Consider the following 20,523-nt stretch of genomic DNA (forward strand, 5'->3'; position numbering starts at 1 on the left):
TTAGGTAAAGCTAAACAAAGAAGCAATCAGAACAGACAGCCTCTGCATTGGCCGGGAATCGGACCCGGGTCTCCCGCGTGGCAGGCGAGAATTCTACCACTGAACCACCAATGCTTGCTCACTGTCTGTTTTATGTTTTATTTTTCCTGAGATTGTTTCCATCTAAACAAATGGAGGCCTTTCATTCGTTAGGTAAAGCTAAACAAAGAAGCAATCAGAACAGACAGCCTCTGCATTGGCCGGGAATCGGACTCGGGTCTCCCGCGTGGCAGGCGAGAATTCTACCACTGAACCACCAATGCCTGCTCCAAGTCTGTTTTTTGTTTGTTTTTCCTGAGAGAGTTTCGATCCAAACAATATTGTGACATTTATTTGTAAGGTAATGCTTGAAATAAAAGACCCATTGTCTGGAATGGTACAGTCTCTGCATTGGCCGGGAATCGGACCTGGGTCTCCCGCGTGGCAGGCGAGAATTCTACCACTGAACCACCAATGCTTGCTCACAGTTTGTTTTATGTTTTATTTTTCCTGAGATTGTATCCATCTAAACAAAAGGAGGCCTTTCATTTGTTAGGTAAAGCTAAACAAAGAAGCAATCAGAACAGACAGCCTCTGCATTGGCCGGGAATCGGACCCGGGTCTCCCGCGTGGCAGGCGAGAATTCTACCACTGAACCACCAATGCTTGCTCACTGTCTGTTTTATGTTTTATTTTTCCTGAGAGAGTTTCGATCCAAACAATATTGTGACATTTATTTGTAAGGTAATGCTTGAAATAAAAGACCCATTGTCTGGAATGGTACAGTCTCTGCATTGGCCGGGAATCGGACCTGGGTCTCCCGCGTGGCAGGCGAGAATTCTACCACTGAACCACCAATGCTTGCTCACTGTCTGTTTTATGTTTTATTTTTCCTGAGATTGTATCCATCTAAACAAAAGGAGGCCTTTCATTTGTTAGGTAAAGCTAAACAAAGAAGCAATCAGAACAGACAGCCTCTGCATTGGCCGGGAATCGGACCCGGGTCTCCCGCGTGGCAGGCGAGAATTCTACCACTGAACCACCAATGCTTGCTCACTGTCTGTTTTATGTTTTATTTTTCCTGAGATTGTATCCATCTAAACAAAAGGAGGCCTTTCATTTGTTAGGTAAAGCTAAACAAAGAAGCAATCAGAACAGACAGCCTCTGCATTGGCCGGGAATCGGACCCGGGTCTCCCGCGTGGCAGGCGAGAATTCTACCACTGAACCACCAATGCTTGCTCACACTTTGTTTTATGTTTTATTTTTCCTGAGATTGTATCCATCTAAACAAAAGGAGGCCTTTCATTTGTTAGGTAAAGCTAAACAAAGAAGCAATCAGAACAGACAGCCTCTGCATTGGCCGGGAATCGGACCCCGGTCTCCCGCGTGGCAGGCGAGAATTCTACCACTGAACCACCAATGCCTGCTCCAAGTCTGTTTTTTGTTTGTTTTTCCTGAGAGAGTTTCGATCCAAACAATATTGTGACGTTTATTTGTAAGGTAATGCTTGAAATAAAAGACCCATTGTCTGGAATGGTACAGTCTCTGCATTGGCCGGGAATCGGACCCGGGTCTCCCGCGTGGCAGGCGAGAATTCTACCACTGAACCACCAATGCTTGCTCACTGTCTGTTTTATGTTTTGTTTTTCCTGGGATTGTATCCATCTAAACAAAAGGAGGTCTTTCATTTGTTAGGTAAAGCTAAACAAAGAAGCAATCAGAACAGACAGCCTCTGCATTGGCCGGGAATCGGATCCGGGTCTCCCGCGTGGCAGGCGAGAATTCTACCACTGAACCACCAATGCTTGCTCACAGTTTGTTTTATGTTTTATTTTTCCTGAGATTGTATCCATCTAAACAAAAGGAGGACTTTCATTTGTTAGGTTAAGCTAAACAAAGAAGCAATCAGAACAGACAGCCTCTGCATTGGCCGGGAATCGGACCCGGGTCTCCCGCGTGGCAGGCGAGAATTCTACCACTGAACCACCAATGCTTGCTCACAGTTTGTTTTATGTTTTATTTTTCCTGAGATTGTATCCATCTAAACAAAAGGAGGCCTTTCATTTGTTAGGTAAAGCTAAACAAAGAAGCAATCAGAACAGATTCCCGGCCAATGCAGAGGCTGTCTGTTCTGATTGCTTCTTTGTTTAGCTTTACCTAACAAATGAAAGGCCTCCTTTTGTTTAGATGGATACAATCTCAGGAAAAATAAAACATAAAACAAAGTGTGAGCAAGCATTGGTGGTTCAGTGGTAGAATTCTCGCCTGCCACGCGGGAGACCCGGGTCCGATTCCCGGCCAATGCAGAGGCTGTCTGTTCTGATTGCTTCTTTGTTTAGCTTTACCTAACAAATGAAAGGCCTCCTTTTGTTTAGATGGATACAATCTCAGGAAAAATAAAACATAAAACAGACAGTGAGCAAGCATTGGTGGTTCAGTGGTAGAATTCTCGCCTGCCACGCGGGAGACCCGGGTCCGATTCCCGGCCAATGCAGAGGCTGTCTGTTCTGATTGCTTCTTTGTTTAGCTTTACCTAACAAATGAAAGACCTCCTTTTGTTTAGATGGATACAATCCCAGGAAAAACAAAACATAAAACAGACAGTGAGCAAGCATTGGTGGTTCAGTGGTAGAATTCTCGCCTGCCACGCGGGAGACCCGGGTCCTATTCCCGGCCAATGCAGAGACTGTACCATTCCAGACAATGGGTCTTTTATTTCAAGCATTACCTTACAAATAAACGTCACAATATTGTTTGGATCGAAACTCTCTCAGGAAAAACAAACAAAAAACAGACTTGGAGCAGGCATTGGTGGTTCAGTGGTAGAATTCTCGCCTGCCACGCGGGAGACCCGGGTCCGATTCCCGGCCAATGCAGAGGCTGTCTGTTCTGATTGCTTCTTTGTTTAGCTTTACCTAACAAATGAAAGGCCTCCTTTTGTTTAGATGGATACAATCTCAGGAAAAATAAAACATAAAACAAACTGTGAGCAAGCATTGGTGGTTCAGTGGTAGAATTCTCGCCTGCCACGCGGGAGACCCGGGTCCGATTCCCGGCCAATGCAGAGGCTGTCTGTTCTGATTGCTTCTTTGTTTAGCTTTACCTAACAAATGAAAGTCCTCCTTTTGTTTAGATGGATACAATCTCAGGAAAAATAAAACATAAAACAGACAGTGAGCAAGCATTGGTGGTTCAGTGGTAGAATTCTCGCCTGCCACGCGGGAGACCCGGGTCCGATTCCCGGCCAATGCAGAGGCTGTCTGTTCTGATTGCTTCTTTGTTTAGCTTTACCTAACAAATGAAAGGCCTCATTTTGTTTAGATGGATACAATCTCAGGAAAAATAAAACATAAAACAAACTGTGAGCAAGCATTGGTGGTTCAGTGGTAGAATTCTCGCCTGCCACGCGGGAGACCCGGGTCCGATTCCCGGCCAATGCAGAGGCTGTCTGTTCTGATTGCTTCTTTGTTTAGCTTTACCTAACAAATGAAAGGCCTCCTTTTGTTTAGATGGATACAATCTCAGGAAAAATAAAACATAAAACAAACTGTGAGCAAGCATTGGTGGTTCAGTGGTAGAATTCTCGCCTGCCACGCGGGAGACCCGGGTCCGATTCCCGGCCAATGCAGAGGCTGTCTGTTCTGATTGCTTCTTTGTTTAGCTTTACCTAACAAATGAAAGGCCTCCTTTTGTTTAGATGGATACAATCTCAGGAAAAATAAAACATAAAACAAACTGTGAGCAAGCATTGGTGGTTCAGTGGTAGAATTCTCGCCTGCCACGCGGGAGACCCGGGTCCGATTCCCGGCCAATGCAGAGGCTGTCTGTTCTGATTGCTTCTTTGTTTAGCTTAACCTAACAAATGAAAGTCCTCCTTTTGTTTAGATGGATACAATCTCAGGAAAAATAAAACATAAAACAAACTGTGAGCAAGCATTGGTGGTTCAGTGGTAGAATTCTCGCCTGCCACGCGGGAGACCCGGGTCCGATTCCCGGCCAATGCAGAGGCTGTCTGTTCTGATTGCTTCTTTGTTTAGCTTTACCTAACAAATGAAAGGCCTCCTTTTGTTTAGATGGATACAATATCAGGAAAAATAAAACATAAAACAGACAGTGAGCAAGCATTGGTGGTTCAGTTGTAGAATTCTCGCCTGCCACGCGGGAGACCCGGGTCCGATTCCCGGCCAATGCAGAGGCTGTCTGTTCTGATTGCTTCTTTGTTTAGCTTTACCTAACAAATGAAAGACCTCCTTTTGTTTAGATGGATACAATCCCAGGAAAAACAAAACATAAAACAGACAGTGAGCAAGCATTGGTGGTTCAGTGGTAGAATTCTCGCCTGCCACGCGGGAGACCCGGGTCCTATTCCCGGCCAATGCAGAGACTGTACCATTCCAGACAATGGGTCTTTTATTTCAAGCATTACCTTACAAATAAACGTCACAATATTGTTTGGATCGAAACTCTCTCAGGAAAAACAAACAAAAAACAGACTTGGAGCAGGCATTGGTGGTTCAGTGGTAGAATTCTCGCCTGCCACGCGGGAGACCCGGGTCCGATTCCCGGCCAATGCAGAGGCTGTCTGTTCTGATTGCTTCTTTGTTTAGCTTTACCTAACAAATGAAAGGCCTCCTTTTGTTTAGATGGATACAATCTCAGGAAAAATAAAACATAAAACAAACTGTGAGCAAGCATTGGTGGTTCAGTGGTAGAATTCTCGCCTGCCACGCGGGAGACCCGGGTCCGATTCCCGGCCAATGCAGAGGCTGTCTGTTCTGATTGCTTCTTTGTTTAGCTTTACCTAACAAATGAAAGTCCTCCTTTTGTTTAGATGGATACAATCTCAGGAAAAATAAAACATAAAACAGACAGTGAGCAAGCATTGGTGGTTCAGTGGTAGAATTCTCGCCTGCCACGCGGGAGACCCGGGTCCGATTCCCGGCCAATGCAGAGGCTGTCTGTTCTGATTGCTTCTTTGTTTAGCTTTACCTAACAAATGAAAGTCCTCCTTTTGTTTAGATGGATACAATCTCAGGAAAAATAAAACATAAAACAGACAGTGAGCAAGCATTGGTGGTTCAGTGGTAGAATTCTCGCCTGCCACGCGGGAGACCCGGGTCCGATTCCCGGCCAATGCAGAGGCTGTCTGTTTTGATTGCTTCTTTGTTTAGCTTTACCTAACAAATGAAAGGCCTCCTTTTGTTTAGATGGATACAATCTCAGGAAAAATAAAACATAAAACAAACTGTGAGCAAGCATTGGTGGTTCAGTGGTAGAATTCTCGCCTGCCACGCGGGAGACCCGGGTCCGATTCCCGGCCAATGCAGAGACTGTACCATTCCAGACAATGGGTCTTTTATTTCAAGCATTACCTTACAAATAAATGTCACAATATTGTTTGGATCGAAACTCTCTCAGGAAAAACAAACAAAAAACAGACTTGGAGCAGGCATTGGTGGTTCAGTGGTAGAATTCTCGCCTGCCACGCGGGAGACCCGGGTCCGATTCCCGGCCAATGCAGAGACTGTACCATTCCAGACAATGGGTCTTTTATTTCAAGCATTACCTTACAAATAAATGTCACAATATTGTTTGGATCGAAACTCTCTCAGGAAAAACAAACAAAAAACAGACTTGGAGCAGGCATTGGTGGTTCAGTGGTAGAATTCTCGCCTGCCACGCGGGAGACCCGGGTCCGATTCCCGGCCAATGCAGAGGCTGTCTGTTCTGATTGCTTCTTTATTTAGCTTTACCTAACGAATGAAAGGCCTCCATTTGTTTAGATGGAAACAATCTCAGGAAAAATAAAACATAAAACAGACAGTGAGCAAGCATTGGTGGTTCAGTGGTAGAATTCTCGCCTGCCACGCGGGAGACCCGGGTCCGATTCCCGGCCAATGCAGAGGCTGTCTGTTCTGATTGCTTCTTTGTTTAGCTTTACCTAACAAATGAAAGGCCTCCTTTTGTTTAGATGGATACAATCTCAGGAAAAATAAAACATAAAACAAACTGTGAGCAAGCATTGGTGGTTCAGTGGTAGAATTCTCGCCTGCCACGTGGGAGACCCGGGTCCGATTCCCGGCCAATGCAGAGGCTGTCTGTTCTGATTGCTTCTTTGTTTAGCTTTACCTAACAAATGAAAGGCCTCCTTTTGTTTAGATGGATACAATCTCAGGAAAAATAAAACATAAAACAAACTGTGAGCAAGCATTGGTGGTTCAGTGGTAGAATTCTCGCCTGCCACGCGGGAGACCCGGGTCCGATTCCCGGCCAATGCAGAGGCTGTCTGTACTGATTGCTTCTTTGTTTAGCTTTACCTAACAAATGAAAGGCCTCCTTTTGTTTAGATGGATACAATCTCAGGAAAAATAAAACATAAAACAAACTGTGAGCAAGCATTGGTGGTTCAGTGGTAGAATTCTCGCCTGCCACGCGGGAGACCCGGGTCCGATTCCCGGCCAATGCAGAGGCTGTCTGTTCTGATTGCTTCTTTGTTTAGCTTTACCTAACAAATGAAAGGCCTCCTTTTGTTTAGATGGATACAATCTCAGGAAAAACAAAACATAAAACAGACAGTGAGCAAGCATTGGTGGTTCAGTGGTAGAATTCTCGCCTGCCACGCGGGAGACCCGGGTCCGATTCCCGGCCAATGCAGAGACTGTACCATTCCAGACAATGGGTCTTTTATTTCAAGCATTACCTTACAAATAAACGTCACAATATTGTTTGGATCGAAACTCTCTCAGGAAAAACAAACAAAAAACAGACTTGGAGCAGGCATTGGTGGTTCAGTGGTAGAATTCTCGCCTGCCACGCGGGAGACCCGGGTCCGATTCCCGGCCAATGCAGAGGCTGTCTGTTCTGATTGCTTCTTTGTTTAGCTTTACCTAACAAATGAAAGGCCTCCTTTTGTTTAGATGGATACAATCTCAGGAAAAATAAAACATAAAACAAACTGTGAGCAAGCATTGGTGGTTCAGTGGTAGAATTCTCGCCTGCCACGCGGGAGACCCGGGTCCGATTCCCGGCCAATGCAGAGGCTGTCTGTTCTGATTGCTTCTTTGTTTAGCTTTACCTAACAAATGAAAGGCCTCCTTTTGTTTAGATGGATACAATCTCAGGAAAAATAAAACATAAAACAAACTGTGAGCAAGCATTGGTGGTTCAGTGGTAGAATTCTCGCCTGCCACGCGGGAGACCCGGGTCCGATTCCCGGCCAATGCAGAGGCTGTCTGTTCTGATTGCTTCTTTGTTTAGCTTTACCTAACAAATGAAAGGCCTCCTTTTGTTTAGATGGATACAATCTCAGGAAAAATAAAACATAAAACAGACTGTGAGCAAGCATTGGTGGTTCAGTGGTAGAATTCTCGCCTGCCACGCGGGAGACCCGGGTCCGATTCCCGGCCAATGCAGAGGCTGTCTGTTCTGATTGCTTCTTTGTTTAGCTTTACCTAACAAATGAAAGGCCTCCTTTTGTTTAGATGGATACAATCTCAGGAAAAATAAAACATAAAACAAACTGTGAGCAAGCATTGGTGGTTCAGTGGTAGAATTCTCGCCTGCCACGCGGGAGACCCGGGTCCGATTCCCGGCCAATGCAGAGGCTGTCTGTTCTGATTGCTTCTTTGTTTAGCTTTACCTAACAAATGAAAGGCCTCCTTTTGTTTAGATGGATACAATCTCAGGAAAAATAAAACATAAAACAAAGTGTGAGCAAGCATTGGTGGTTCAGTGGTAGAATTCTCGCCTGCCGCGCGGGAGACCCGGGTCCGATTCCCGGCCAATGCAGAGGCTGTCTGTTCTGATTGCTTCTTTGTTTAGCTTTACCTAACAAATGAAAGGCCTCCTTTTGTTTAGATGGATACAATCTCAGGAAAAATAAAACATAAAACAAACTGTGAGCAAGCATTGGTGGTTCAGTGGTAGAATTCTCGCCTGCCACGCGGGAGACCCGGGTCCGATTCCCGGCCAATGCAGAGGCTGTCTGTTCTGATTGCTTCTTTGTTTAGCTTTACCTAACAAATGAAAGGCCTCCTTTTGTTTAGATGGATACAATCTCAGGAAAAATAAAACATAAAACAGACAGTGAGCAAGCATTGGTGGTTCAGTGGTAGAATTCTCGCCTGCCACGCGGGAGACCCGGGTCCGATTCCCGGCCAATGCAGAGGCTGTCTGTTCTGATTGCTTCTTTGTTTAGCTTTACCTAACAAATGAAAGGCCTCCTTTTGTTTAGATGGATACAATCTCAGGAAAAATAAAACATAAAACAGACAGTGAGCAAGCATTGGTGGTTCAGTGGTAGAATTCTCGCCTGCCACGCGGGAGACCCGGGTCCGATTCCCGGCCAATGCAGAGGCTGTCTGTTCTGATTGCTTCTTTGTTTAGCTTTACCTAACAAATGAAAGGCCTCCTTTTGTTTAGATGGATACAATCTCAGGAAAAATAAAACATAAAACAAACTGTGAGCAAGCATTGGTGGTTCAGTGGTAGAATTCTCGCCTGCCACGCGGGAGACCCAGGTCCGATTCCCGGCCAATGCAGAGACTGTACCATTCCAGACAATGGGTCTTTTATTTCAAGCATTACCTTACAAATAAATGTCACAATATTGTTTGGATCGAAACTCTCTCAGGAAAAACAAACAAAAAACAGACTTGGAGCAGGCATTGGTGGTTCAGTGGTAGAATTCTCGCCTGCCACGCGGGAGACCCGAGTCCGATTCCCGGCCAATGCAGAGGCTGTCTGTTCTGATTGCTTCTTTGTTTAGCTTTACCTAACGAATGAAAGGCCTCCATTTGTTTAGATGGAAACAATCTCAGGAAAAATAAAACATAAAACAGACAGTGAGCAAGCATTGGTGGTTCAGTGGTAGAATTCTCGCCTGCCACGCGGGAGACCCGGGTCCGATTCCCGGCCAATGCAGAGGCTGTCTGTTCTGATTGCTTCTTTGTTTAGCTTTACCTAACAAATGAAAGGCCTCATTTTGTTTAGATGGATACAATCTCAGGAAAAATAAAACATAAAACAAACTGTGAGCAAGCATTGGTGGTTCAGTGGTAGAATTCTCGCCTGCCACGCGGGAGACCCGGGTCCGATTCCCGGCCAATGCAGAGGCTGTCTGTTCTGATTGCTTCTTTGTTTAGCTTTACCTAACAAATGAAAGGCCTCCTTTTGTTTAGATGGATACAATCTCAGGAAAAATAAAACATAAAACAAACTGTGAGCAAGCATTGGTGGTTCAGTGGTAGAATTCTCGCCTGCCACGCGGGAGACCCGGGTCCGATTCCCGGCCAATGCAGAGGCTGTCTGTTCTGATTGCTTCTTTGTTTAGCTTAACCTAACAAATGAAAGTCCTCCTTTTGTTTAGATGGATACAATCTCAGGAAAAATAAAACATAAAACAAACTGTGAGCAAGCATTGGTGGTTCAGTGGTAGAATTCTCGCCTGCCACGCGGGAGACCCGGATCCGATTCCCGGCCAATGCAGAGGCTGTCTGTTCTGATTGCTTCTTTGTTTAGCTTTACCTAACAAATGAAAGACCTCCTTTTGTTTAGATGGATACAATCCCAGGAAAAACAAAACATAAAACAGACAGTGAGCAAGCATTGGTGGTTCAGTGGTAGAATTCTCGCCTGCCACGCGGGAGACCCGGGTCCGATTCCCGGCCAATGCAGAGACTGTACCATTCCAGACAATGGGTCTTTTATTTCAAGCATTACCTTACAAATAAACGTCACAATATTGTTTGGATCAAAACTCTCTCAGGAAAAACAAACAAAAAACAGACTTGGAGCAGGCATTGGTGGTTCAGTGGTAGAATTCTCGCCTGCCACGCGGGAGACCGGGGTCCGATTCCCGGCCAATGCAGAGGCTGTCTGTTCTGATTGCTTCTTTGTTTAGCTTTACCTAACAAATGAAAGGCCTCCTTTTGTTTAGATGGATACAATCTCAGGAAAAATAAAACATAAAACAAAGTGTGAGCAAGCATTGGTGGTTCAGTGGTAGAATTCTCGCCTGCCACGCGGGAGACCCGGGTCCGATTCCCGGCCAATGCAGAGGCTGTCTGTTCTGATTGCTTCTTTGTTTAGCTTTACCTAACAAATGAAAGGCCTCCTTTTGTTTAGATGGATACAATCTCAGGAAAAATAAAACATAAAACAGACAGTGAGCAAGCATTGGTGGTTCAGTGGTAGAATTCTCGCCTGCCACGCGGGAGACCCGGGTCCGATTCCCGGCCAATGCAGAGGCTGTCTGTTCTGATTGCTTCTTTGTTTAGCTTTACCTAACAAATGAAAGGCCTCCTTTTGTTTAGATGGATACAATCTCAGGAAAAATAAAACATAAAACAGACAGTGAGCAAGCATTGGTGGTTCAGTGGTAGAATTCTCGCCTGCCACGCGGGAGACCCAGGTCCGATTCCCGGCCAATGCAGAGACTGTACCATTCCAGACAATGGGTCTTTTATTTCAAGCATTACCTTACAAATAAATGTCACAATATTGTTTGGATCGAAACTCTCTCAGGAAAAATAAAACATAAAACAGACAGTGAGCAAGCATTGGTGGTTCAGTGGTAGAATTCTCGCCTGCCACGCGGGAGACCCGGGTCCGATTCCCGGCCAATGCAGAGGCTGTCTGTTCTGATTGCTTCTTTGTTTAGCTTTACCTAACAAATGAAAGGCCTCCTTTTGTTTAGATGGATACAATCTCAGGAAAAATAAAACATAAAACAAACTGTGAGCAAGCATTGGTGGTTCAGTGGTAGAATTCTCGCCTGCCACGCGGGAGACCCAGGTCCGATTCCCGGCCAATGCAGAGACTGTACCATTCCAGACAATGGGTCTTTTATTTCAAGCATTACCTTACAAATAAATGTCACAATATTGTTTGGATCGAAACTCTCTCAGGAAAAACAAACAAAAAACAGACTTGGAGCAGGCATTGGTGGTTCAGTGGTAGAATTCTCGCCTGCCACGCGGGAGACCCGAGTCCGATTCCCGGCCAATGCAGAGGCTGTCTGTTCTGATTGCTTCTTTGTTTAGCTTTACCTAACAAATGAAAGGCCTCCTTTTGTTTAGATGGATACAATATCAGGAAAAATAAAACATAAAACAGACAGTGAGCAAGCATTGGTGGTTCAGTGGTAGAATTCTCGCCTGCCACGCGGGAAACCCGGGTCCGATTCCCGGCCAATGCAGAGGCTGTCTGTTCTGATTGCTTCTTTGTTTAGCTTTACCTAACAAATGAAATCCCTCCTTTTGTTTAGATGGAAACAATCTCAGGAAAAATAAAACATAAAACAGACAGTGAGCAAGCATTGGTGGTTCAGTGGTAGAATTCTCGCCTGCCACGCGGGAGACCCGGGTCTGATTCCCGGCCAATGCAGAGGCTGTCTGTTCTGATTGCTTCTTTGTTTAGCTTTACCTAACAAATGAAAGACCTCCTTTTGTTTAGATGGATACAATCCCAGGAAAAACAAAACATAAAACAGACAGTGAGCAAGCATTGGTGGTTCAGTGGTAGAATTCTCGCCTGCCACGCGGGAGACCCGGGTCCGATTCCCGGCCAATGCAGAGACTGTACCATTCCAGACAATGGGTCTTTTATTTCAAGCATTACCATACAAATAAACGTCACAATATTGTTTGGATCGAAACTCTCTCAGGAAAAACAAACAAAAAACAGACTTGGAGCAGGCATTGGTGGTTCAGTGGTAGAATTCTCGCCTGCCACGCGGGAGACCGGGGTCCGATTCCCGGCCAATGCAGAGGCTGTCTGTTCTGATTGCTTCTTTGTTTAGCTTTACCTAACAAATGAAAGGCCTCCTTTTGTTTAGATGGATACAATCTCAGGAAAAATAAAACATAAAACAAAGTGTGAGCAAGCATTGGTGGTTCAGTGGTAGAATTCTCGCCTGCCGCGCGGGAGACCCGGGTCCGATTCCCGGCCAATGCAGAGGCTGTCTGTTCTGATTGCTTCTTTGTTTAGCTTTACCTAACAAATGAAAGGCCTCCTTTTGTTTAGATGGATACAATCTCAGGAAAAATAAAACATAAAACAAACTGTGAGCAAGCATTGGTGGTTCAGTGGTAGAATTCTCGCCTGCCACGCGGGAGACCCGGGTCCGATTCCCGGCCAATGCAGAGGCTGTCTGTTCTGATTGCTTCTTTGTTTAGCTTTACCTAACAAATGAAAGGCCTCCTTTTGTTTAGATGGATACAATCTCAGGAAAAATAAAACATAAAACAGACAGTGAGCAAGCATTGGTGGTTCAGTGGTAGAATTCTCGCCTGCCACGCGGGAGACCCGGGTCCGATTCCCGGCCAATGCAGAGGCTGTCTGTTCTGATTGCTTCTTTGTTTAGCTTTACCTAACAAATGAAAGGCCTCCTTTTGTTTAGATGGATACAATCTCAGGAAAAATAAAACATAAAACAGACAGTGAGCAAGCATTGGTGGTTCAGTGGTAGAATTCTCGCCTGCCACGCGGGAGACCCGGGTCCGATTCCCGGCCAATGCAGAGGCTGTCTGTTCTGATTGCTTCTTTGTTTAGCTTTACCTAACAAATGAAAGGCCTCCTTTTGTTTAGATGGATACAATCTCAGGAAAAATAAAACATAAAACAAACTGTGAGCAAGCATTGGTGGTTCAGTGGTAGAATTCTCGCCTGCCACGCGGGAGACCCAGGTCCGATTCCCGGCCAATGCAGAGACTGTACCATTCCAGACAATGGGTCTTTTATTTCAAGCATTACCTTACAAATAAATGTCACAATATTGTTTGGATCGAAACTCTCTCAGGAAAAACAAACAAAAAACAGACTTGGAGCAGGCATTGGTGGTTCAGTGGTAGAATTCTCGCCTGCCACGCGGGAGACCCGAGTCCGATTCCCGGCCAATGCAGAGGCTGTCTGTTCTGATTGCTTCTTTGTTTAGCTTTACCTAACGAATGAAAGGCCTCCATTTGTTTAGATGGAAACAATCTCAGGAAAAATAAAACATAAAACAGACAGTGAGCAAGCATTGGTGGTTCAGTGGTAGAATTCTCGCCTGCCACGCGGGAGACCCGGGTCCGATTCCCGGCCAATGCAGAGGCTGTCTGTTCTGATTGCTTCTTTGTTTAGCTTTACCTAACAAATGAAAGGCCTCATTTTGTTTAGATGGATACAATCTCAGGAAAAATAAAACATAAAACAAACTGTGAGCAAGCATTGGTGGTTCAGTGGTAGAATTCTCGCCTGCCACGCGGGAGACCCGGGTCCGATTCCCGGCCAATGCAGAGGCTGTCTGTTCTGATTGCTTCTTTGTTTAGCTTTACCTAACAAATGAAAGGCCTCCTTTTGTTTAGATGGATACAATCTCAGGAAAAATAAAACATAAAACAAACTGTGAGCAAGCATTGGTGGTTCAGTGGTAGAATTCTCGCCTGCCACGCGGGAGACCCGGGTCCGATTCCCGGCCAATGCAGAGGCTGTCTGTTCTGATTGCTTCTTTGTTTAGCTTTACCTAACAAATGAAAGGCCTCCTTTTGTTTAGATGGATACAATCTCAGGAAAAATAAAACATAAAACAAACTGTGAGCAAGCATTGGTGGTTCAGTGGTAGAATTCTCGCCTGCCACGCGGGAGACCCGGGTCCGATTCCCGGCCAATGCAGAGGCTGTCTGTTCTGATTGCTTCTTTGTTTAGCTTAACCTAACAAATGAAAGTCCTCCTTTTGTTTAGATGGATACAATCTCAGGAAAAATAAAACATAAAACAAACTGTGAGCAAGCATTGGTGGTTCAGTGGTAGAATTCTCGCCTGCCACGCGGGAGACCCGGATCCGATTCCCGGCCAATGCAGAGGCTGTCTGTTCTGATTGCTTCTTTGTTTAGCTTTACCTAACAAATGAAAGACCTCCTTTTGTTTAGATGGATACAATCCCAGGAAAAACAAAACATAAAACAGACAGTGAGCAAGCATTGGTGGTTCAGTGGTAGAATTCTCGCCTGCCACGCGGGAGACCCGGGTCCGATTCCCGGCCAATGCAGAGACTGTACCATTCCAGACAATGGGTCTTTTATTTCAAGCATTACCTTACAAATAAACGTCACAATATTGTTTGGATCGAAACTCTCTCAGGAAAAACAAACAAAAAACAGACTTGGAGCAGGCATTGGTGGTTCAGTGGTAGAATTCTCGCCTGCCACGCGGGAGACCGGGGTCCGATTCCCGGCCAATGCAGAGGCTGTCTGTTCTGATTGCTTCTTTGTTTAGCTTTACCTAACAAATGAAAGGCCTCCTTTTGTTTAGATGGATACAATCTCAGGAAAAATAAAACATAAAACAAAGTGTGAGCAAGCATTGGTGGTTCAGTGGTAGAATTCTCGCCTGCCACGCGGGAGACCCGGGTCCGATTCCCGGCCAATGCAGAGGCTGTCTGTTCTGATTGCTTCTTTGTTTAGCTTTACCTAACAAATGAAAGGCCTCCTTTTGTTTAGATGGATACAATCTCAGGAAAAATAAAACATAAAACAGACAGTGAGCAAGCATTGGTGGTTCAGTGGTAGAATTCTCGCCTGCCACGCGGGAGACCCGGGTCCGATTCCCGGCCAATGCAGAGGCTGTCTGTTCTGATTGCTTCTTTGTTTAGCTTTACCTAACAAATGAAAGGCCTCCTTTTGTTTAGATGGATACAATCTCAGGAAAAATAAAACATAAAACAGACAGTGAGCAAGCATTGGTGGTTCAGTGGTAGAATTCTCGCCTGCCACGCGGGAGACCCAGGTCCGATTCCCGGCCAATGCAGAGACTGTACCATTCCAGACAATGGGTCTTTTATTTCAAGCATTACCTTACAAATAAATGTCACAATATTGTTTGGATCGAAACTCTCTCAGGAAAAATAAAACATAAAACAGACAGTGAGCAAGCATTGGTGGTTCAGTGGTAGAATTCTCGCCTGCCACGCGGGAGACCCGGGTCCGATTCCCGGCCAATGCAGAGGCTGTCTGTTCTGATTGCTTCTTTGTTTAGCTTTACCTAACAAATGAAAGGCCTCCTTTTGTTTAGATGGATACAATCTCAGGAAAAATAAAACATAAAACAAACTGTGAGCAAGCATTGGTGGTTCAGTGGTAGAATTCTCGCCTGCCACGCGGGAGACCCAGGTCCGATTCCCGGCCAATGCAGAGACTGTACCATTCCAGACAATGGGTCTTTTATTTCAAGCATTACCTTACAAATAAATGTCACAATATTGTTTGGATCGAAACTCTCTCAGGAAAAACAAACAAAAAACAGACTTGGAGCAGGCATTGGTGGTTCAGTGGTAGAATTCTCGCCTGCCACGCGGGAGACCCGAGTCCGATTCCCGGCCAATGCAGAGGCTGTCTGTTCTGATTGCTTCTTTGTTTAGCTTTACCTAACGAATGAAAGGCCTCCATTTGTTTAGATGGAAACAATCTCAGGAAAAATAAAACATAAAACAGACAGTGAGCAAGCATTGGTGGTTCAGTGGTAGAATTCTCGCCTGCCACGCGGGAGACCCGGGTCCGATTCCCGGCCAATGCAGAGGCTGTCTGTTCTGATTGCTTCTTTGTTTAGCTTTACCTAACAAATGAAAGGCCTCATTTTGTTTAGATGGATACAATCTCAGGAAAAATAAAACATAAAACAAACTGTGAGCAAGCATTGGTGGTTCAGTGGTAGAATTCTCGCCTGCCACGCGGGAGACCCGGGTCCGATTCCCGGCCAATGCAGAGGCTGTCTGTTCTGATTGCTTCTTTGTTTAGCTTTACCTAACAAATGAAAGGCCTCCTTTTGTTTAGATGGATACAATCTCAGGAAAAATAAAACATAAAACAAACTGTGAGCAAGCATTGGTGGTTCAGTGGTAGAATTCTCGCCTGCCACGCGGGAGACCCGGGTCCGATTCCCGGCCAATGCAGAGGCTGTCTGTTCTGATTGCTTCTTTGTTTAGCTTTACCTAACAAATGAAAGGCCTCCTTTTGTTTAGATGGATACAATCTCAGGAAAAATAAAACATAAAACAAACTGTGAGCAAGCATTGGTGGTTCAGTGGTAGAATTCTCGCCTGCCACGCGGGAGACCCGGGTCCGATTCCCGGCCAATGCAGAGGCTGTCTGTTCTGATTGCTTCTTTGTTTAGCTTAACCTAACAAATGAAAGTCCTCCTTTTGTTTAGAAGGATACAATCTCAGGAAAAATAAAACATAAAACAAACTGTGAGCAAGCATTGGTGGTTCAGTGGTAGAATTCTCGCCTGCCACGCGGGAGACCCGGGTCCGATTCCCGGCCAATGCAGAGGCTGTCTGTTCTGATTGCTTCTTTGTTTAGCTTTACCTAACAAATGAAAGGCCTCCTTTTGTTTAGATGGATACAATATCAGGAAAAATAAAACATAAAACAGACAGTGAGCAAGCATTGGTGGTTCAGTTGTAGAATTCTCGCCTGCCACGCGGGAGACCCGGGTCCGATTCCCGGCCAATGCAGAGGCTGTCTGTTCTGATTGCTTCTTTGTTTAGCTTTACCTAACAAATGAAAGACCTCCTTTTGTTTAGATGGATACAATCCCAGGAAAAACAAAACATAAAACAGACAGTGAGCAAGCATTGGTGGTTCAGTGGTAGAATTCTCGCCTGCCACGCGGGAGACCCGGGTCCTATTCCCGGCCAATGCAGAGACTGTACCATTCCAGACAATGGGTCTTTTATTTCAAGCATTACCTTACAAATAAACGTCACAATATTGTTTGGATCGAAACTCTCTCAGGAAAAACAAACAAAAAACAGACTTGGAGCAGGCATTGGTGGTTCAGTGGTAGAATTCTCGCCTGCCACGCGGGAGACCCGGGTCCGATTCCCGGCCAATGCAGAGGCTGTCTGTTCTGATTGCTTCTTTGTTTAGCTTTACCTAACAAATGAAAGGCCTCCTTTTGTTTAGATGGATACAATCTCAGGAAAAATAAAACATAAAACAAACTGTGAGCAAGCATTGGTGGTTCAGTGGTAGAATTCTCGCCTGCCACGCGGGAGACCCGGGTCCGATTCCCGGCCAATGCAGAGGCTGTCTGTTCTGATTGCTTCTTTGTTTAGCTTTACCTAACAAATGAAAGTCCTCCTTTTGTTTAGATGGATACAATCTCAGGAAAAATAAAACATAAAACAGACAGTGAGCAAGCATTGGTGGTTCAGTGGTAGAATTCTCGCCTGCCACGCGGGAGACCCGGGTCCGATTCCCGGCCAATGCAGAGGCTGTCTGTTCTGATTGCTTCTTTGTTTAGCTTTACCTAACAAATGAAAGGCCTCATTTTGTTTAGATGGATACAATCTCAGGAAAAATAAAACATAAAACAAACTGTGAGCAAGCATTGGTGGTTCAGTGGTAGAATTCTCGCCTGCCACGCGGGAGACCCGGGTCCGATTCCCGGCCAATGCAGAGGCTGTCTGTTCTGATTGCTTCTTTGTTTAGCTTTACCTAACAAATGAAAGGCCTCCTTTTGTTTAGATGGATACAATCTCAGGAAAAATAAAACATAAAACAAACTGTGAGCAAGCATTGGTGGTTCAGTGGTAGAATTCTCGCCTGCCACGCGGGAGACCCGGGTCCGATTCCCGGCCAATGCAGAGGCTGTCTGTTCTGATTGCTTCTTTGTTTAGCTTTACCTAACAAATGAAAGGCCTCCTTTTGTTTAGATGGATACAATCTCAGGAAAAATAAAACATAAAACAAACTGTGAGCAAGCATTGGTGGTTCAGTGGTAGAATTCTCGCCTGCCACGCGGGAGACCCGGGTCCGATTCCCGGCCAATGCAGAGGCTGTCTGTTCTGATTGCTTCTTTGTTTAGCTTAACCTAACAAATGAAAGTCCTCCTTTTGTTTAGATGGATACAATCTCAGGAAAAATAAAACATAAAACAAACTGTGAGCAAGCATTGGTGGTTCAGTGGTAGAATTCTCGCCTGCCACGCGGGAGACCCGGGTCCGATTCCCGGCCAATGCAGAGGCTGTCTGTTCTGATTGCTTCTTTGTTTAGCTTTACCTAACAAATGAAAGGCCTCCTTTTGTTTAGATGGATACAATATCAGGAAAAATAAAACATAAAACAGACAGTGAGCAAGCATTGGTGGTTCAGTTGTAGAATTCTCGCCTGCCACGCGGGAGACCCGGGTCCGATTCCCGGCCAATGCAGAGGCTGTCTGTTCTGATTGCTTCTTTGTTTAGCTTTACCTAACAAATGAAAGACCTCCTTTTGTTTAGATGGATACAATCCCAGGAAAAACAAAACATAAAACAGACAGTGAGCAAGCATTGGTGGTTCAGTGGTAGAATTCTCGCCTGCCACGCGGGAGACCCGGGTCCTATTCCCGGCCAATGCAGAGACTGTACCATTCCAGACAATGGGTCTTTTATTTCAAGCATTACCTTACAAATAAACGTCACAATATTGTTTGGATCGAAACTCTCTCAGGAAAAACAAACAAAAAACAGACTTGGAGCAGGCATTGGTGGTTCAGTGGTAGAATTCTCGCCTGCCACGCGGGAGACCCGGGTCCGATTCCCGGCCAATGCAGAGGCTGTCTGTTCTGATTGCTTCTTTGTTTAGCTTTACCTAACAAATGAAAGGCCTCCTTTTGTTTAGATGGATACAATCTCAGGAAAAATAAAACATAAAACAAACTGTGAGCAAGCATTGGTGGTTCAGTGGTAGAATTCTCGCCTGCCACGCGGGAGACCCGGGTCCGATTCCCGGCCAATGCAGAGGCTGTCTGTTCTGATTGCTTCTTTGTTTAGCTTTACCTAACAAATGAAAGTCCTCCTTTTGTTTAGATGGATACAATCTCAGGAAAAATAAAACATAAAACAGACAGTGAGCAAGCATTGGTGGTTCAGTGGTAGAATTCTCGCCTGCCACGCGGGAGACCCGGGTCCGATTCCCGGCCAATGCAGAGGCTGTCTGTTCTGAATGCTTCTTTGTTTAGCTTTACCTAACAAATGAAAGGCCTCCTTTTGTTTAGATGGATACAATCTCAGGAAAAATAAAACATAAAACAGACAGTGAGCAAGCATTGGTGGTTCAGTGGTAGAATTCTCGCCTGCCACGCGGGAGACCCGGGTCCGATTCCCGGCCAATGCAGAGGCTGTCTGTTTTGATTGCTTCTTTGTTTAGCTTTACCTAACAAATGAAAGGCCTCCTTTTGTTTAGATGGATACAATCTCAGGAAAAATAAAACATAAAACAAACTGTGAGCAAGCATTGGTGGTTCAGTGGTAGAATTCTCGCCTGCCACGCGGGAGACCCGGGTCCGATTCCCGGCCAATGCAGAGACTGTACCATTCCAGACAATGGGTCTTTTATTTCAAGCATTACCTTACAAATAAATGTCACAATATTGTTTGGATCGAAACTCTCTCAGGAAAAACAAACAAAAAACAGACTTGGAGCAGGCATTGGTGGTTCAGTGGTAGAATTCTCGCCTGCCACGCGGGAGACCCGGGTCCGATTCCCGGCCAATGCAGAGACTGTACCATTCCAGACAATGGGTCTTTTATTTCAAGCATTACCTTACAAATAAATGTCACAATATTGTTTGGATCGAAACTCTCTCAGGAAAAACAAACAAAAAACAGACTTGGAGCAGGCATTGGTGGTTCAGTGGTAGAATTCTCGCCTGCCACGCGGGAGACCCGGGTCCGATTCCCGGCCAATGCAGAGGCTGTCTGTTCTGATTGCTTCTTTATTTAGCTTTACCTAACGAATGAAAGGCCTCCATTTGTTTAGATGGAAACAATCTCAGGAAAAATAAAACATAAAACAGACAGTGAGCAAGCATTGGTGGTTCAGTGGTAGAATTCTCGCCTGCCACGCGGGAGACCCGGGTCCGATTCCCGGCCAATGCAGAGGCTGTCTGTTCTGATTGCTTCTTTGTTTAGCTTTACCTAACAAATGAAAGGCCTCCTTTTGTTTAGATGGATACAATCTCAGGAAAAATAAAACATAAAACAAACTGTGAGCAAGCATTGGTGGTTCAGTGGTAGAATTCTCGCCTGCCACGTGGGAGACCCGGGTCCGATTCCCGGCCAATGCAGAGGCTGTCTGTTCTGATTGCTTCTTTGTTTAGCTTTACCTAACAAATGAAAGGCCTCCTTTTGTTTAGATGGATACAATCTCAGGAAAAATAAAACATAAAACAAACTGTGAGCAAGCATTGGTGGTTCAGTGGTAGAATTCTCGCCTGCCACGCGGGAGACCCGGGTCCGATTCCCGGCCAATGCAGAGGCTGTCTGTACTGATTGCTTCTTTGTTTAGCTTTACCTAACAAATGAAAGGCCTCCTTTTGTTTAGATGGATACAATCTCAGGAAAAATAAAACATAAAACAAACTGTGAGCAAGCATTGGTGGTTCAGTGGTAGAATTCTCGCCTGCCACGCGGGAGACCCGGGTCTGATTCCCGGCCAATGCAGAGGCTGTCTGTTCTGATTGCTTCTTTGTTTAGCTTTAC

General features: G+C 45.2%; 74 non-coding genes across 74 annotated transcripts; 68 read left to right on the forward strand and 6 right to left on the reverse strand.

Annotated features, from left to right (window-relative positions):
- Positions 1–43: 43 nt before the first annotated feature.
- On the reverse strand, positions 44–114 carry trnag-gcc (transfer RNA glycine (anticodon GCC)). The gene has a single exon. It is a non-coding gene; the product is annotated as a tRNA-Gly (tRNA).
- A 499-nt stretch (positions 115–613) lies between these two features.
- trnag-gcc (transfer RNA glycine (anticodon GCC)) lies at positions 614–684 on the reverse strand. The gene has a single exon. It is a non-coding gene; the product is annotated as a tRNA-Gly (tRNA).
- Positions 685–996: 312 nt separating this feature from the next.
- On the reverse strand, positions 997–1,067 carry trnag-gcc (transfer RNA glycine (anticodon GCC)). Its single transcript has one exon. It is a non-coding gene; the product is annotated as a tRNA-Gly (tRNA).
- Positions 1,068–1,184: 117 nt separating this feature from the next.
- Positions 1,185–1,255, reverse strand: trnag-gcc (transfer RNA glycine (anticodon GCC)). Its single transcript has one exon. It is a non-coding gene; the product is annotated as a tRNA-Gly (tRNA).
- A 311-nt stretch (positions 1,256–1,566) lies between these two features.
- On the reverse strand, positions 1,567–1,637 carry trnag-gcc (transfer RNA glycine (anticodon GCC)). The gene has a single exon. It is a non-coding gene; the product is annotated as a tRNA-Gly (tRNA).
- A 305-nt stretch (positions 1,638–1,942) lies between these two features.
- On the reverse strand, positions 1,943–2,013 carry trnag-gcc (transfer RNA glycine (anticodon GCC)). Its single transcript has one exon. It is a non-coding gene; the product is annotated as a tRNA-Gly (tRNA).
- Positions 2,014–2,255: 242 nt separating this feature from the next.
- On the forward strand, positions 2,256–2,326 carry trnag-gcc (transfer RNA glycine (anticodon GCC)). The gene has a single exon. It is a non-coding gene; the product is annotated as a tRNA-Gly (tRNA).
- Positions 2,327–2,443: 117 nt separating this feature from the next.
- trnag-gcc (transfer RNA glycine (anticodon GCC)) lies at positions 2,444–2,514 on the forward strand. The gene has a single exon. It is a non-coding gene; the product is annotated as a tRNA-Gly (tRNA).
- Positions 2,515–2,825: 311 nt separating this feature from the next.
- trnag-gcc (transfer RNA glycine (anticodon GCC)) lies at positions 2,826–2,896 on the forward strand. The gene has a single exon. It is a non-coding gene; the product is annotated as a tRNA-Gly (tRNA).
- Positions 2,897–3,013: 117 nt separating this feature from the next.
- Positions 3,014–3,084, forward strand: trnag-gcc (transfer RNA glycine (anticodon GCC)). Its single transcript has one exon. It is a non-coding gene; the product is annotated as a tRNA-Gly (tRNA).
- Positions 3,085–3,201: 117 nt separating this feature from the next.
- On the forward strand, positions 3,202–3,272 carry trnag-gcc (transfer RNA glycine (anticodon GCC)). The gene has a single exon. It is a non-coding gene; the product is annotated as a tRNA-Gly (tRNA).
- Positions 3,273–3,389: 117 nt separating this feature from the next.
- Positions 3,390–3,460, forward strand: trnag-gcc (transfer RNA glycine (anticodon GCC)). Its single transcript has one exon. It is a non-coding gene; the product is annotated as a tRNA-Gly (tRNA).
- A 117-nt stretch (positions 3,461–3,577) lies between these two features.
- trnag-gcc (transfer RNA glycine (anticodon GCC)) lies at positions 3,578–3,648 on the forward strand. The gene has a single exon. It is a non-coding gene; the product is annotated as a tRNA-Gly (tRNA).
- Positions 3,649–3,765: 117 nt separating this feature from the next.
- Positions 3,766–3,836, forward strand: trnag-gcc (transfer RNA glycine (anticodon GCC)). The gene has a single exon. It is a non-coding gene; the product is annotated as a tRNA-Gly (tRNA).
- Positions 3,837–3,953: 117 nt separating this feature from the next.
- On the forward strand, positions 3,954–4,024 carry trnag-gcc (transfer RNA glycine (anticodon GCC)). The gene has a single exon. It is a non-coding gene; the product is annotated as a tRNA-Gly (tRNA).
- Positions 4,025–4,523: 499 nt separating this feature from the next.
- trnag-gcc (transfer RNA glycine (anticodon GCC)) lies at positions 4,524–4,594 on the forward strand. Its single transcript has one exon. It is a non-coding gene; the product is annotated as a tRNA-Gly (tRNA).
- A 117-nt stretch (positions 4,595–4,711) lies between these two features.
- On the forward strand, positions 4,712–4,782 carry trnag-gcc (transfer RNA glycine (anticodon GCC)). Its single transcript has one exon. It is a non-coding gene; the product is annotated as a tRNA-Gly (tRNA).
- Positions 4,783–4,899: 117 nt separating this feature from the next.
- Positions 4,900–4,970, forward strand: trnag-gcc (transfer RNA glycine (anticodon GCC)). The gene has a single exon. It is a non-coding gene; the product is annotated as a tRNA-Gly (tRNA).
- Positions 4,971–5,087: 117 nt separating this feature from the next.
- Positions 5,088–5,158, forward strand: trnag-gcc (transfer RNA glycine (anticodon GCC)). Its single transcript has one exon. It is a non-coding gene; the product is annotated as a tRNA-Gly (tRNA).
- Positions 5,159–5,275: 117 nt separating this feature from the next.
- trnag-gcc (transfer RNA glycine (anticodon GCC)) lies at positions 5,276–5,346 on the forward strand. Its single transcript has one exon. It is a non-coding gene; the product is annotated as a tRNA-Gly (tRNA).
- Positions 5,347–5,469: 123 nt separating this feature from the next.
- On the forward strand, positions 5,470–5,540 carry trnag-gcc (transfer RNA glycine (anticodon GCC)). The gene has a single exon. It is a non-coding gene; the product is annotated as a tRNA-Gly (tRNA).
- A 123-nt stretch (positions 5,541–5,663) lies between these two features.
- Positions 5,664–5,734, forward strand: trnag-gcc (transfer RNA glycine (anticodon GCC)). The gene has a single exon. It is a non-coding gene; the product is annotated as a tRNA-Gly (tRNA).
- A 117-nt stretch (positions 5,735–5,851) lies between these two features.
- trnag-gcc (transfer RNA glycine (anticodon GCC)) lies at positions 5,852–5,922 on the forward strand. Its single transcript has one exon. It is a non-coding gene; the product is annotated as a tRNA-Gly (tRNA).
- A 305-nt stretch (positions 5,923–6,227) lies between these two features.
- Positions 6,228–6,298, forward strand: trnag-gcc (transfer RNA glycine (anticodon GCC)). The gene has a single exon. It is a non-coding gene; the product is annotated as a tRNA-Gly (tRNA).
- A 117-nt stretch (positions 6,299–6,415) lies between these two features.
- On the forward strand, positions 6,416–6,486 carry trnag-gcc (transfer RNA glycine (anticodon GCC)). The gene has a single exon. It is a non-coding gene; the product is annotated as a tRNA-Gly (tRNA).
- Positions 6,487–6,603: 117 nt separating this feature from the next.
- On the forward strand, positions 6,604–6,674 carry trnag-gcc (transfer RNA glycine (anticodon GCC)). Its single transcript has one exon. It is a non-coding gene; the product is annotated as a tRNA-Gly (tRNA).
- Positions 6,675–6,797: 123 nt separating this feature from the next.
- trnag-gcc (transfer RNA glycine (anticodon GCC)) lies at positions 6,798–6,868 on the forward strand. Its single transcript has one exon. It is a non-coding gene; the product is annotated as a tRNA-Gly (tRNA).
- Positions 6,869–6,985: 117 nt separating this feature from the next.
- Positions 6,986–7,056, forward strand: trnag-gcc (transfer RNA glycine (anticodon GCC)). Its single transcript has one exon. It is a non-coding gene; the product is annotated as a tRNA-Gly (tRNA).
- Positions 7,057–7,173: 117 nt separating this feature from the next.
- trnag-gcc (transfer RNA glycine (anticodon GCC)) lies at positions 7,174–7,244 on the forward strand. Its single transcript has one exon. It is a non-coding gene; the product is annotated as a tRNA-Gly (tRNA).
- A 117-nt stretch (positions 7,245–7,361) lies between these two features.
- On the forward strand, positions 7,362–7,432 carry trnag-gcc (transfer RNA glycine (anticodon GCC)). The gene has a single exon. It is a non-coding gene; the product is annotated as a tRNA-Gly (tRNA).
- Positions 7,433–7,549: 117 nt separating this feature from the next.
- trnag-gcc (transfer RNA glycine (anticodon GCC)) lies at positions 7,550–7,620 on the forward strand. The gene has a single exon. It is a non-coding gene; the product is annotated as a tRNA-Gly (tRNA).
- Positions 7,621–7,925: 305 nt separating this feature from the next.
- On the forward strand, positions 7,926–7,996 carry trnag-gcc (transfer RNA glycine (anticodon GCC)). Its single transcript has one exon. It is a non-coding gene; the product is annotated as a tRNA-Gly (tRNA).
- A 117-nt stretch (positions 7,997–8,113) lies between these two features.
- trnag-gcc (transfer RNA glycine (anticodon GCC)) lies at positions 8,114–8,184 on the forward strand. Its single transcript has one exon. It is a non-coding gene; the product is annotated as a tRNA-Gly (tRNA).
- Positions 8,185–8,301: 117 nt separating this feature from the next.
- On the forward strand, positions 8,302–8,372 carry trnag-gcc (transfer RNA glycine (anticodon GCC)). The gene has a single exon. It is a non-coding gene; the product is annotated as a tRNA-Gly (tRNA).
- A 499-nt stretch (positions 8,373–8,871) lies between these two features.
- On the forward strand, positions 8,872–8,942 carry trnag-gcc (transfer RNA glycine (anticodon GCC)). Its single transcript has one exon. It is a non-coding gene; the product is annotated as a tRNA-Gly (tRNA).
- Positions 8,943–9,059: 117 nt separating this feature from the next.
- On the forward strand, positions 9,060–9,130 carry trnag-gcc (transfer RNA glycine (anticodon GCC)). Its single transcript has one exon. It is a non-coding gene; the product is annotated as a tRNA-Gly (tRNA).
- Positions 9,131–9,247: 117 nt separating this feature from the next.
- Positions 9,248–9,318, forward strand: trnag-gcc (transfer RNA glycine (anticodon GCC)). Its single transcript has one exon. It is a non-coding gene; the product is annotated as a tRNA-Gly (tRNA).
- A 305-nt stretch (positions 9,319–9,623) lies between these two features.
- Positions 9,624–9,694, forward strand: trnag-gcc (transfer RNA glycine (anticodon GCC)). Its single transcript has one exon. It is a non-coding gene; the product is annotated as a tRNA-Gly (tRNA).
- Positions 9,695–10,005: 311 nt separating this feature from the next.
- Positions 10,006–10,076, forward strand: trnag-gcc (transfer RNA glycine (anticodon GCC)). The gene has a single exon. It is a non-coding gene; the product is annotated as a tRNA-Gly (tRNA).
- Positions 10,077–10,193: 117 nt separating this feature from the next.
- Positions 10,194–10,264, forward strand: trnag-gcc (transfer RNA glycine (anticodon GCC)). Its single transcript has one exon. It is a non-coding gene; the product is annotated as a tRNA-Gly (tRNA).
- Positions 10,265–10,576: 312 nt separating this feature from the next.
- Positions 10,577–10,647, forward strand: trnag-gcc (transfer RNA glycine (anticodon GCC)). Its single transcript has one exon. It is a non-coding gene; the product is annotated as a tRNA-Gly (tRNA).
- An 875-nt stretch (positions 10,648–11,522) lies between these two features.
- Positions 11,523–11,593, forward strand: trnag-gcc (transfer RNA glycine (anticodon GCC)). The gene has a single exon. It is a non-coding gene; the product is annotated as a tRNA-Gly (tRNA).
- A 499-nt stretch (positions 11,594–12,092) lies between these two features.
- On the forward strand, positions 12,093–12,163 carry trnag-gcc (transfer RNA glycine (anticodon GCC)). The gene has a single exon. It is a non-coding gene; the product is annotated as a tRNA-Gly (tRNA).
- Positions 12,164–12,280: 117 nt separating this feature from the next.
- On the forward strand, positions 12,281–12,351 carry trnag-gcc (transfer RNA glycine (anticodon GCC)). Its single transcript has one exon. It is a non-coding gene; the product is annotated as a tRNA-Gly (tRNA).
- Positions 12,352–12,468: 117 nt separating this feature from the next.
- Positions 12,469–12,539, forward strand: trnag-gcc (transfer RNA glycine (anticodon GCC)). The gene has a single exon. It is a non-coding gene; the product is annotated as a tRNA-Gly (tRNA).
- Positions 12,540–13,038: 499 nt separating this feature from the next.
- Positions 13,039–13,109, forward strand: trnag-gcc (transfer RNA glycine (anticodon GCC)). The gene has a single exon. It is a non-coding gene; the product is annotated as a tRNA-Gly (tRNA).
- Positions 13,110–13,226: 117 nt separating this feature from the next.
- On the forward strand, positions 13,227–13,297 carry trnag-gcc (transfer RNA glycine (anticodon GCC)). The gene has a single exon. It is a non-coding gene; the product is annotated as a tRNA-Gly (tRNA).
- A 117-nt stretch (positions 13,298–13,414) lies between these two features.
- On the forward strand, positions 13,415–13,485 carry trnag-gcc (transfer RNA glycine (anticodon GCC)). Its single transcript has one exon. It is a non-coding gene; the product is annotated as a tRNA-Gly (tRNA).
- Positions 13,486–13,602: 117 nt separating this feature from the next.
- trnag-gcc (transfer RNA glycine (anticodon GCC)) lies at positions 13,603–13,673 on the forward strand. Its single transcript has one exon. It is a non-coding gene; the product is annotated as a tRNA-Gly (tRNA).
- A 305-nt stretch (positions 13,674–13,978) lies between these two features.
- trnag-gcc (transfer RNA glycine (anticodon GCC)) lies at positions 13,979–14,049 on the forward strand. The gene has a single exon. It is a non-coding gene; the product is annotated as a tRNA-Gly (tRNA).
- Positions 14,050–14,360: 311 nt separating this feature from the next.
- Positions 14,361–14,431, forward strand: trnag-gcc (transfer RNA glycine (anticodon GCC)). The gene has a single exon. It is a non-coding gene; the product is annotated as a tRNA-Gly (tRNA).
- A 117-nt stretch (positions 14,432–14,548) lies between these two features.
- trnag-gcc (transfer RNA glycine (anticodon GCC)) lies at positions 14,549–14,619 on the forward strand. Its single transcript has one exon. It is a non-coding gene; the product is annotated as a tRNA-Gly (tRNA).
- Positions 14,620–14,931: 312 nt separating this feature from the next.
- Positions 14,932–15,002, forward strand: trnag-gcc (transfer RNA glycine (anticodon GCC)). The gene has a single exon. It is a non-coding gene; the product is annotated as a tRNA-Gly (tRNA).
- Positions 15,003–15,501: 499 nt separating this feature from the next.
- Positions 15,502–15,572, forward strand: trnag-gcc (transfer RNA glycine (anticodon GCC)). The gene has a single exon. It is a non-coding gene; the product is annotated as a tRNA-Gly (tRNA).
- A 117-nt stretch (positions 15,573–15,689) lies between these two features.
- On the forward strand, positions 15,690–15,760 carry trnag-gcc (transfer RNA glycine (anticodon GCC)). The gene has a single exon. It is a non-coding gene; the product is annotated as a tRNA-Gly (tRNA).
- A 117-nt stretch (positions 15,761–15,877) lies between these two features.
- Positions 15,878–15,948, forward strand: trnag-gcc (transfer RNA glycine (anticodon GCC)). The gene has a single exon. It is a non-coding gene; the product is annotated as a tRNA-Gly (tRNA).
- A 117-nt stretch (positions 15,949–16,065) lies between these two features.
- trnag-gcc (transfer RNA glycine (anticodon GCC)) lies at positions 16,066–16,136 on the forward strand. The gene has a single exon. It is a non-coding gene; the product is annotated as a tRNA-Gly (tRNA).
- A 117-nt stretch (positions 16,137–16,253) lies between these two features.
- On the forward strand, positions 16,254–16,324 carry trnag-gcc (transfer RNA glycine (anticodon GCC)). The gene has a single exon. It is a non-coding gene; the product is annotated as a tRNA-Gly (tRNA).
- A 499-nt stretch (positions 16,325–16,823) lies between these two features.
- Positions 16,824–16,894, forward strand: trnag-gcc (transfer RNA glycine (anticodon GCC)). The gene has a single exon. It is a non-coding gene; the product is annotated as a tRNA-Gly (tRNA).
- Positions 16,895–17,011: 117 nt separating this feature from the next.
- On the forward strand, positions 17,012–17,082 carry trnag-gcc (transfer RNA glycine (anticodon GCC)). Its single transcript has one exon. It is a non-coding gene; the product is annotated as a tRNA-Gly (tRNA).
- A 117-nt stretch (positions 17,083–17,199) lies between these two features.
- trnag-gcc (transfer RNA glycine (anticodon GCC)) lies at positions 17,200–17,270 on the forward strand. Its single transcript has one exon. It is a non-coding gene; the product is annotated as a tRNA-Gly (tRNA).
- Positions 17,271–17,387: 117 nt separating this feature from the next.
- trnag-gcc (transfer RNA glycine (anticodon GCC)) lies at positions 17,388–17,458 on the forward strand. Its single transcript has one exon. It is a non-coding gene; the product is annotated as a tRNA-Gly (tRNA).
- A 117-nt stretch (positions 17,459–17,575) lies between these two features.
- Positions 17,576–17,646, forward strand: trnag-gcc (transfer RNA glycine (anticodon GCC)). The gene has a single exon. It is a non-coding gene; the product is annotated as a tRNA-Gly (tRNA).
- Positions 17,647–17,763: 117 nt separating this feature from the next.
- Positions 17,764–17,834, forward strand: trnag-gcc (transfer RNA glycine (anticodon GCC)). Its single transcript has one exon. It is a non-coding gene; the product is annotated as a tRNA-Gly (tRNA).
- A 117-nt stretch (positions 17,835–17,951) lies between these two features.
- Positions 17,952–18,022, forward strand: trnag-gcc (transfer RNA glycine (anticodon GCC)). The gene has a single exon. It is a non-coding gene; the product is annotated as a tRNA-Gly (tRNA).
- Positions 18,023–18,521: 499 nt separating this feature from the next.
- trnag-gcc (transfer RNA glycine (anticodon GCC)) lies at positions 18,522–18,592 on the forward strand. Its single transcript has one exon. It is a non-coding gene; the product is annotated as a tRNA-Gly (tRNA).
- A 117-nt stretch (positions 18,593–18,709) lies between these two features.
- Positions 18,710–18,780, forward strand: trnag-gcc (transfer RNA glycine (anticodon GCC)). Its single transcript has one exon. It is a non-coding gene; the product is annotated as a tRNA-Gly (tRNA).
- Positions 18,781–18,897: 117 nt separating this feature from the next.
- trnag-gcc (transfer RNA glycine (anticodon GCC)) lies at positions 18,898–18,968 on the forward strand. Its single transcript has one exon. It is a non-coding gene; the product is annotated as a tRNA-Gly (tRNA).
- Positions 18,969–19,085: 117 nt separating this feature from the next.
- trnag-gcc (transfer RNA glycine (anticodon GCC)) lies at positions 19,086–19,156 on the forward strand. Its single transcript has one exon. It is a non-coding gene; the product is annotated as a tRNA-Gly (tRNA).
- Positions 19,157–19,273: 117 nt separating this feature from the next.
- Positions 19,274–19,344, forward strand: trnag-gcc (transfer RNA glycine (anticodon GCC)). The gene has a single exon. It is a non-coding gene; the product is annotated as a tRNA-Gly (tRNA).
- Positions 19,345–19,467: 123 nt separating this feature from the next.
- trnag-gcc (transfer RNA glycine (anticodon GCC)) lies at positions 19,468–19,538 on the forward strand. The gene has a single exon. It is a non-coding gene; the product is annotated as a tRNA-Gly (tRNA).
- A 123-nt stretch (positions 19,539–19,661) lies between these two features.
- On the forward strand, positions 19,662–19,732 carry trnag-gcc (transfer RNA glycine (anticodon GCC)). The gene has a single exon. It is a non-coding gene; the product is annotated as a tRNA-Gly (tRNA).
- Positions 19,733–19,849: 117 nt separating this feature from the next.
- Positions 19,850–19,920, forward strand: trnag-gcc (transfer RNA glycine (anticodon GCC)). Its single transcript has one exon. It is a non-coding gene; the product is annotated as a tRNA-Gly (tRNA).
- A 305-nt stretch (positions 19,921–20,225) lies between these two features.
- Positions 20,226–20,296, forward strand: trnag-gcc (transfer RNA glycine (anticodon GCC)). The gene has a single exon. It is a non-coding gene; the product is annotated as a tRNA-Gly (tRNA).
- The last annotated feature ends 227 nt before the right edge of the window (positions 20,297–20,523 follow it).

The sequence above is a fragment of the Brachyhypopomus gauderio genome, chromosome 19 (assembly GCF_052324685.1).
Source record: "Brachyhypopomus gauderio isolate BG-103 chromosome 19, BGAUD_0.2, whole genome shotgun sequence".
NCBI classification, from domain to species: Eukaryota; Metazoa; Chordata; class Actinopteri; order Gymnotiformes; family Hypopomidae; genus Brachyhypopomus; species Brachyhypopomus gauderio.